Source organism: Setaria viridis, chromosome 8 (assembly GCF_005286985.2).
Source record: "Setaria viridis chromosome 8, Setaria_viridis_v4.0, whole genome shotgun sequence".
NCBI classification, from domain to species: domain Eukaryota; kingdom Viridiplantae; phylum Streptophyta; class Magnoliopsida; order Poales; family Poaceae; genus Setaria; species Setaria viridis.
Window position 1 is genome coordinate 393,378 of NC_048270.2, and position 9,151 is coordinate 402,528.

At 47.7% G+C, this 9,151-nt stretch overlaps 1 pseudogene; it reads left to right on the forward strand.

Annotated features, from left to right (window-relative positions):
- The first annotated feature begins 2,236 nt into the window (after positions 1-2,236).
- On the forward strand, positions 2,237-4,691 carry LOC117833170 (aluminum-activated malate transporter 10-like; annotated as a pseudogene).
- The last annotated feature ends 4,460 nt before the right edge of the window (positions 4,692-9,151 follow it).

Below are 9,151 nucleotides of genomic sequence, written 5' to 3' on the forward strand. Positions count from 1 at the left end.
TTATATTAGCGATGGAACTTTTCACTTCTGGGAGACAAACACATTAAGAACCTTGGTCTTCATCTAATGGATATGTGTCTGTAAGTAAGCTACTCAGTCCTAGATACCTATTTTTTGAACATTTTTTTACATTGGAGCACAATACTCCTTAGTGAAGGAGTAAGCAACTTAATGCACTTTATAGATTTCTTGTTCCTTTAGAGGTTATATGGGATCAGTTAGGCTATCATATACGTTATCTTGAAGTTGATATCTTTAGCATCTAACTGATGCGTAAGGAACATACCTATTTTCAAATAGCATACCAACCTTGGATTTCAATACAAATACAGTTTATTTTCTTTATCCATAACAACCTTATATTTTTTTATTCTTAATAATTTCTGAATGATTTGTAGTCCCACAGCTGACAATAGTTTGATTTTATAAAAAAGAATAGTCAAATGAGACTTGCTTAATTATTTGGTGGATAAATTCTTTTGGAAACAATATAGATGCTTGTTTGCAGTTAATAGTGACTAACTCTAGTTTGGTAATTTGAATATTGTAAATATTGCACAAAGCTTAGTTTGATTGGATTGTATCTAAGCTATAGCAATACATAACCTTGCTTCATGGCCAATCTACTTGGCAGCAACACATAATGTATCTCTTGTACCCTCCTTACAAATTGGACTGTTTGTCTGTTTCCCGTGTTTGCTTATTTCTACTTTGGTTCCTCTCAGGGAGCGAATTGGGATCCAGAAGGTCGTGTTGCATTGTTATCCTTTTCTAACTCGACAACAGTACTTGGCTCAATTCACTTTTCATCTAAGCCACCATCTTTAGGTACGCGCAGATATCCCTGATCAGATATTCAGGTCTCCTTTCCTCACTTTATATGCATATGGAGTTATGCTATAAACGTTCTCATACTTGCCATAGGCAACAAGTTTGTTGGATTGCAGGAATACAGTTGCGATTCACTGCAATTTTTGACCTTGTTGCTCATCTGGCTGTGATTAGCTCCTTGTACCGATGCGTTTCAGGCTTCAGCCGGCGACAACATTCGCTAATTGATGGGAAGTTGGAAACACACAAGCAGGAAATAAATTACTTGAAAGAATGGTGTTTGATGTTGGTTGATGGCCAGAATATCTCTGTCCGTTGTTAATGCCAGACCCTCATGGGGCCATGTGAGTCTGAAGCTCGAGGCTCGGTGGATGTCGCCATTGTTGGAGGCATCGGCAGGCCATTGTTGGATGTCACTATCCCTTCATACCTTTTCAGCATGTCGTTTTCAGCACAAGTGCCCGCACCTCCAATCAGGATGCATTCTCAGCTGCCGCCAGTCAGCAAGTATCCTTGATTCGGGAAAGGACAGTGTCAACGTCTCGTGGGACGAAAATTCTGCCGGTAGTTGGACACCGCCAAATATGGGTCTGTTCGTTTCAGCTTATTCAGCCGGCTTATCAGCCACCAAACAGTATTTTCCTTTCATAACAAATCAGTTGTTTCAACTTTTCAGCCGACTTATAAGCTGAAGCAAACAGTTTTCTATCCAAACAGTTTTATAGAAAAGATGGGTTTCGCTACTCACAAGTGGGGGTCATCATGTTTTAAACGCATCCTCGGCGGCAATCGAAAGAAATGGAGCCGCCTTTGACATGACCAATTTGTCTATCTTTTTTTCTTTCAAAAAGATATCTGAGAAATGCCCGCTGCATCTATCAACTCGATCGTTCTGGAGCCGTAGCGGGTAAATCCCCTTGATATTCACCTGCAGTAAATGTAAATCCCCTTTCGTTATGCATCTTCTGGAGGACGCATGCGTGCTACCATACGTGTTATCGTGCTCTGATCTCAGCCACGACTTTCCACACCAAAAATGATTCACTAATCGTATCAAAATGACTTACTACAATGCATACGCATGAAAGGTCAGTGTGCTTCGAGCTAGTGCATGCATGCAGACAGAGCGTAAAAAATGCGGCTCCACACACATGAAAAGGTATGAATGACGATTTAATACTCATCAGTCAATGATTGCAACCGTGTCCTTGAGGTAGTCAATGATTGTAACCGATTTGCAAGGAGCTTAGCGATGAGTTTGCCAAAACTGTGTATTAAGCTGATTGGCCGGTAATCAGCCGGTCTGGCAGCATCAGTTTTTTTGGGCAGCAGAGTGATTAGCGCCCCGTTAAGCCGATACAATTGGCGACAGCATCCTCTGTAAAACGCATTGAAGGCTGCAATGATGTCGTCCTTAATCACAGCCCAGGCCGACCTGTACAACTCGGCCGTGCAGCCATCAGGCCCCGGCGACTTTTCACTTGGCAATGACCGGACGGTGGCCCAAATCTCAGCTTCAGAGAAAGGTGCTTCCAGGTGTTGAAGGTTGGACTGCTGGAGGCCCAGCGCAGCAAGGTTGATGGTTTCAGTTCTTGGCAGCGCCGTACCCATAATGTTCAGAAAATGAGAATACAGCACCAGTTCCTTTTCCTTCTGGCGTGACAGCGATCCGCCCTTCATCATGCTGAAGCTTAGTGGTGAATTTCTTTCTTGAGCGGTGGCTAGATTGAAGATGGTATAGTTTCGTGTTGGCATCACCATCTTTCAGATAGACCATTCTCGATCGTAGACGCGCCATTGTGCGCTCGAGTGAGGATAGCCCGAGAACTTTGAGTTTCAGTTCGCGTCTGAGTGCGACCTCATCGACCGTAAGCTGTCTTTGTTCCTGCGCGGCATCAAGCCATAAGGTGATGGTCTTAGCAACGCTTAATTGCAACTTGATGTGTCCCACGTTGCGCTGGCTCCAGCTCTGCAATGCTCTCGCCGTGTTCTTGAATTTTACATCGAGGCGGGTGAACGGGTCGGTGATCGTGGCCGGGCATTGTCCAGCCAGTGGTGACCGCGTCCATGTACCCTGGGACCTAGCTTGAGCCACCATGTCTCAAAGTGGAACCTGCGTTTGGCGTGCACAGCGGCGTTGGTGGATGGCAGTAGCGGGCAGTGGTCTGAGATTGCAGACGAAAGGGGCTGCAGGAAGCAGTTGGGGAACTTGATTTCCCAATCCTAATCATCCGTTCTGCCACAGGCTTCACTGTCACCCCTCGGCAGCTCCAAAACTACTAATCATCCGTTCGTGGGCTGCAACTCCGGACGAACGCTACTCGTTTTGGACCGCTGTCACCACACAAAACGCTACTCGTCCACTATATAAGAGCGCTCCTGGCGGCCGGTGTTGCCCGAGCATTTTTTGGCCTCCTCACACTCGAATTTTTCTTGCACGAAATCGTCACCCTCCTTCTCAACTCTGCCGAGATTCGCGCCCATCTTCTCCGTCGTCTCCGGCGGTGGAGGCGGTTGGTGGGCGGGCCGGCGAGGCGGCGAGGGCGCCGCCGGCCGGAGTGGTGGGGGATAACCGGTGGCGGTGGGAAGGGTTGGGGCGGGGGAAGTCCACTCCAACGAGTTAGTGCAGGGGAGGGGAGCAGGAGTGCCTTCGGCGGCAGGAGCCGCCGGAGACGACGGCAGGAGGGTGGGGCGGGGACGTCTAGCCCTTCTTTGGCGTCCATGGTGGTGAGAGGAGGAGGAAGAAAGAAGGTAGAGGAAGAAGATGACTGGAGGAGGAAGAAAGAAGGTGGACCGTTGGATGTGTGATGATGTAAATCGAAGGGCTCAAACTTCGACGGCGGTCGGCGGGAGCGGCAACAGCAGGGGAGAGAAGTAGGAGAGAGAAGACCAGAGCTTTTTTCTATTCCATAGGACTCAGCTCCTTTATAGGACCGGGTATGGAAGCTCCCATCTATCGGATCGGAGAGGCCCTGACTAACGCTAGAATGAACTGAACTGAACATGCAGCTGCGGCGGCCACCTCCTCGTGGTTCATCTCGAAGGTGAAGGCCCGGTTCGACTACGGCGGCACCATCTTCATCCTGACGTACAGCCAGCTGATGGCCGTGTCCGGCCGGTACCGGGTCGACGAGCTGGCGGCACTGGTGCAGCAGCGGATCTCCACCATCGCCATCGGCATCCTCACGTGCCTCGCCCGTGTGGGCCGGCCAGGAGCTGCACCTGCTCACCACGCGGAACATGCGCCGCCGCCCTGGAGGGCTGCGTCGAGGACTACTTCGCCGAGGACCCCGCCGGGCAGCCGCAGGCCAGGTCCGACGGGTACCGGTGCGTGCTCAACCCAAGGCCTACGAGGACGAGCAGGCGAACCTTGTGCGGTGGGAGCCGGCGCACGGCCGGTTCGGCTTCCGCCACCCCTACGGTCAGTACGGCAAGATCGGCGCCGCCATGCAGGCCTGCGCGTGCTGCGTGGAGGCCCTCGGCAGCTGCGCGTCCGCCGAGGCGCAGGCGCCCGAGCACGTGAAGCGGCTCCTCCGCGACGCGTGCACCAGGGCCGGCGCGCGGTGCGCGCAGGTGCTCAGGGAGGCGTCGCGCTCCGTCGCCACGATGACGGCGTCCTCGCCGGCGGTGGACCTCGCCATCGCGGACATGAACACGGCGGTGCACGAGCTGCAGGGCGACATGCGGTCCCTCCCGTCGATGCTGGCCGAGACGTCGCTGGTGATGGACACGATGCCCGTCTTCATCGTGGGTTCTCTGCTGGTGGAGATAGCAGCGAAGGTCGAGGGCATCGTAGACGCCGTCAACGAGCTGGCGACCCTTGCGTGTTAAAAGGACGGAGGTGGTAATGGATCATTGTTCCATGCTTCTGCTCTATCTATTTTTAATTCAAAATTATATAATATCACGGTCCGATTTTTATTGAGTCTGATTCTTAAATTTGCTAGGCTATAAATTAGAGGGTCCTTTACCACCGGTGTATGTCTCTTGGAAGGAATTTTGTGTTAACACGTCAAATAGTATGAATGGGACAATAAAACACTGCATGCATTAAGAGTTCATAAAGCAGCCAAATCACATATATGATTTTTGTTAGTCCAACATTAAAGGACTTGAGGTAACCAACCGATTATGGTTAACAAGTGAACTTTTGGTACAGTACTTTGCAATGTAAATGCATGCGATTACCTGGATCATATAAACTCGTGAATGGATGGATAGTCCTATCATCGTTAAAAGGATTAGTTTCGAAAATATTTTCAAACTGCATCGTCTGGAGAACACACCATATGGGCGTGTACGGTTTGTTTTGCTGTATTGCCAATAATTGTTTTTATTTTTGAGGTCTTCATATCGATCAAGGCAGCAGAAACGGATTCTTTAAAGTTGAGGCAAAATGCATGCATGTCCTAAACAAGCAGAAAGTCATTTGCTGCCCTGGATGATTGTGCAGAAACGTTGAGTAGTAGTAGCAGCAGCAAGTAACATAATCATCACCTGTGGCCTGAGGGAGAGGAGCGGAGTGCCCTGTCCATCCATGAGCAGCAGCTCGCCGGCGCAGAGCTTCCGCCGCCGGGAGTAGTTGTCGACGCGGAACGCCAGCCTGCCCGCGTCGGTGCCCTGTAATCTATCTTTCCATGCCTGCCCGCCTAGCTGATTGGAGCTGCGGGCAAATAGTCCTGAAAAACGACTCGCGAGAAGGCGCTCTCTGCTCCGCCATATCGCGAGGTTTAGCTGGGGACAACGATGGCCACACGTACGTCTTTTCCCTGTGCGTCTGTAACAGGTTGTTACGTTGAACGTCATAGGCTAATCAACTGCTACGTCAGCATGCTTCTAGAATTTGCTTGAGGATTATTTGGGTTCATAGTTTCCAACCTAGCTTTTTGCTTCCCACTTCCCATCCCCGATTGTTCGTTTCCCTTAGGCTCTCGCAGTTCACCAGCACGGCGGCATGGCAACCATAAGGCATGTGCAAATTACAGAATATATACTTAAAGCTCGTTTGTGTATTTTGTTTTTGTCTACGACATCTAAACCAATATCATTACGGAAATAATACTGCTGATTAATTTTCTTTTCTTTTCTTCTTTAGTTCTAGTAGTATATTCTACTAGTCTATCAACCCGTGCTCCCGCACGGGTTAATGCTTTTAAAAATTATTGTATTTGAAAAATTATTTAAAAATTAAACTTCTAATTAATAGTTAAAATTGTTTACCTATTACTCTCTCATTTTTTAATCCTTCGACATAATACTCATATAGATGTCTACTTATATTTTTCTAGTTGTGATTGATTTTTAATTAATAATTATTCTACACCTTTCATCCACATCCACACTTTTTTTATTTTGTATCGCACCTCCATATATTATGTTTAGTATAAAAATCAATATTTTTCATCACTTCCTCACATACATGTATAAATGGTCTATATGGTGTCACTCATCATGTGTGTATACCTTAACTTAGTATTTGTATATTAACAATGACATAATAGGTAATTTAGAATCATCTATTAGCTTACTTTTATACATTTATGTATGATGCACATGAAGATAATTAGATTACGATTTACGTGCTCACTTTAGATTATTTTTAATAACAACATACGTGGGTAACTTAGTGTTGGTGCTAGAAATCGGTCAACCGAATCCCAGCGACCGACACACGACCCGGGAGAATCTGCTTAACTCCTGTTCGGGTGAATGCCCCGGTGCGTTTCGCGCGGCGTGCCAGCCAATCTGACCTGTTGATTGGCAAGGAAGAATACGTGTCAAATTCAGTAACTACGATCGGCTAAGTTTCCGATCGAGAGAGCTTATCGGCAGATCGGCCGATTTACTGTGGTAAAGAAATCGGCTACAAGACAGCGCGATCCCTGTAGCCTTGTAGATAGAAAAATACTAACGTAATCGGTACAAAGCTTATGAAAACAGTACTAAGAAAAGATCTAATCGGCAACGAATGAATCTAACAACAGAAAGTAACGAAAGCCGATACTACCGATTCCTAGCAAGATAACTGGTGATAAAAACTAGAAAAACAGGTAAAAACCTATGAGTCTAGTTGATATCGATAACTGATGAATAAATCTAAACGAAACAACAGCGATGCGCCGGAAGTTAAAGCTTAGATATTACTCGATAAACGGAACTTACAGAATCGGCCGGAGATCAAGATGATGCAGCCCTGCCAACCCGCACGAACTCGTGAGAAGAAAAAAAGTGATGGCGAAGTCGCCTGCTCGAAGGTAAGTATGAAGAATAAAGTAACTTGTTGTATTGATTGATTGTTGTCTTTACAGATTTACAAAGGTAGCTATTTATAGCCCCGTACAAATGACCTTCTTAACCGACTAGAACTCTATCTCTAATTCAAACAGGAAACAAATATCTACAAACACGATCCGTGCTTAACTAATTACCCCACGCTTCGTGGGCCGAACTCCACCTTATCCTTCCATCTTTTCAAGCCCATACAGGCCCACCTTAGTCCACCTTCCTGATCGGCCGATTCTTTCATCAGCAAAGGATTGCCGATTGGGAACCTGGCGTATTCACCCTGAAGCGGAGTAAAAGCTACTGACCGATTCCGCACTGTAGCACCTTTTGGCCGATTTCCATCCGTACTTCCTCGCCTTTTTCCTTCTTTGGTGCCGATTCTACTGATGACGAAATCCGGCGTCAACACATGCCCCCCAGTTTCGGAGTAAAACATAGTCTTTACTTCGAAATTCTTTACAACCTCCTCTTCGAAACGGCCGCAGTGAAAATATCCTTCCGTTTCGCGGTTTCCCGGCTGATCATTGCAATTTTTTGAAACGGGTGCCCACGACAGCCACTACCCCGAAAAACTCGACGCGCCGGCGCGGTGAAAATTCCATTTTTACCCTTTCCTCAGGCACCCTATAAATATCACTCCACCGCAACTCATCTTCAAGCTCACATTACTTTTCCAGCGCGCGCACTTCCTTCTTTCTTCAATCTTGCCATCGCAGTCTTCCAGTTTCAGCTCCAATCACTTCTTCCCCTTTTCCCTTCAATGGCGACTCCCTCTGGCAACTCCCCAGCACGCAATGCTCCAGGGACAATACCTCCGGTGGAGGTAACGACGGCCACCACTTCTTCAACAGATGCAGGGGCTTCATCAGAAATCCCAATGGCGGTTCCCCTCACAGCCCCATCATCTGCGCCAACGTCGGCAGCTACGCCGATTACTCAGAACTTTATCCCGGAGGTAAATACCGAATCCTCTCCTTATCGGCAATATTTTAGATCTACTCCTTACATTCCTATGCCCTTTTTTCCTTTTTAGGCGGTTAGAGATAGAATTACCATTCACCTCACGGATAGTCCTGGCCTTGTTTGTCTCGGTCCCATGGGAAACCCAGATCCGGCGATTCTTATAGATTCAGAAACTGACCGGATACCTTTCAAACGGTCCGATATGAACTTAAATCAATGGGCAAGTACTTTTAGATCCTGGCCGAATGAAACTCCTGGTTGGAGGGAATGGTACCAACGGGTGGCCGCGTCAAGGAGCGTTTCATGGGATGAGCTCAAAATCGGCCAATGCATCAACCTTTCTCTGTCGCAAATGGAGAAAAATGAGCCGCTAGTGATGGCAGCTTCCTATTTTTGGTCTGACGCCCTTAATGCATTTTTATTTGGACATGGTCCTATGACCCCCACCCTGGCCGATGTGGTCCTCTTGACTGGTTTAGACGTATCCTCCCTTGACACGCCTTTCCAACTTCTGACTGTTCCGTCGCATCGGCTGGACACAAGAGGAATCGGCGGCTGGAAGGGTTTTATTAGTGATAACAAGAAGACCGGTACTGTTGATAACAGGGAGCACACCGCTTTCCTGATAATGTGGCTCGAAAAACACTTCTTCTGTGGAAGAGCCGCCGGCCCAACAACCAACACCCAATCTTTAGCCGAGGCACTGTCCAAAGGAAGTCACATTCCTCTCGGGAAACATCTTCTGGGTGCAGTATACCACATGCTCCATCAAATCGGCACAAAACTTTCCAAGGGAGAACCAATCGGCAACCCAGGTGGGCCTTGGTGGTTTGTTAATCTATGGTTGAACCTCTACATGAGCAGAATCACTCGGCAGCCAGTGGACCGCATGACATTTCCCAATATTGAATCGGCAGAAGATCCTACCGAACGTCGCCGATGTATGTCTTATGGCGAAACAGCGTCAGCTTTTCCAGGTTGTGCATATTCTGCTACAAAAGTGGCCGAGTACTTTCGGTGCTTCTACAATGGATTCAATGAGGACGCTACCATCTGGTTCCCATACCAGCGA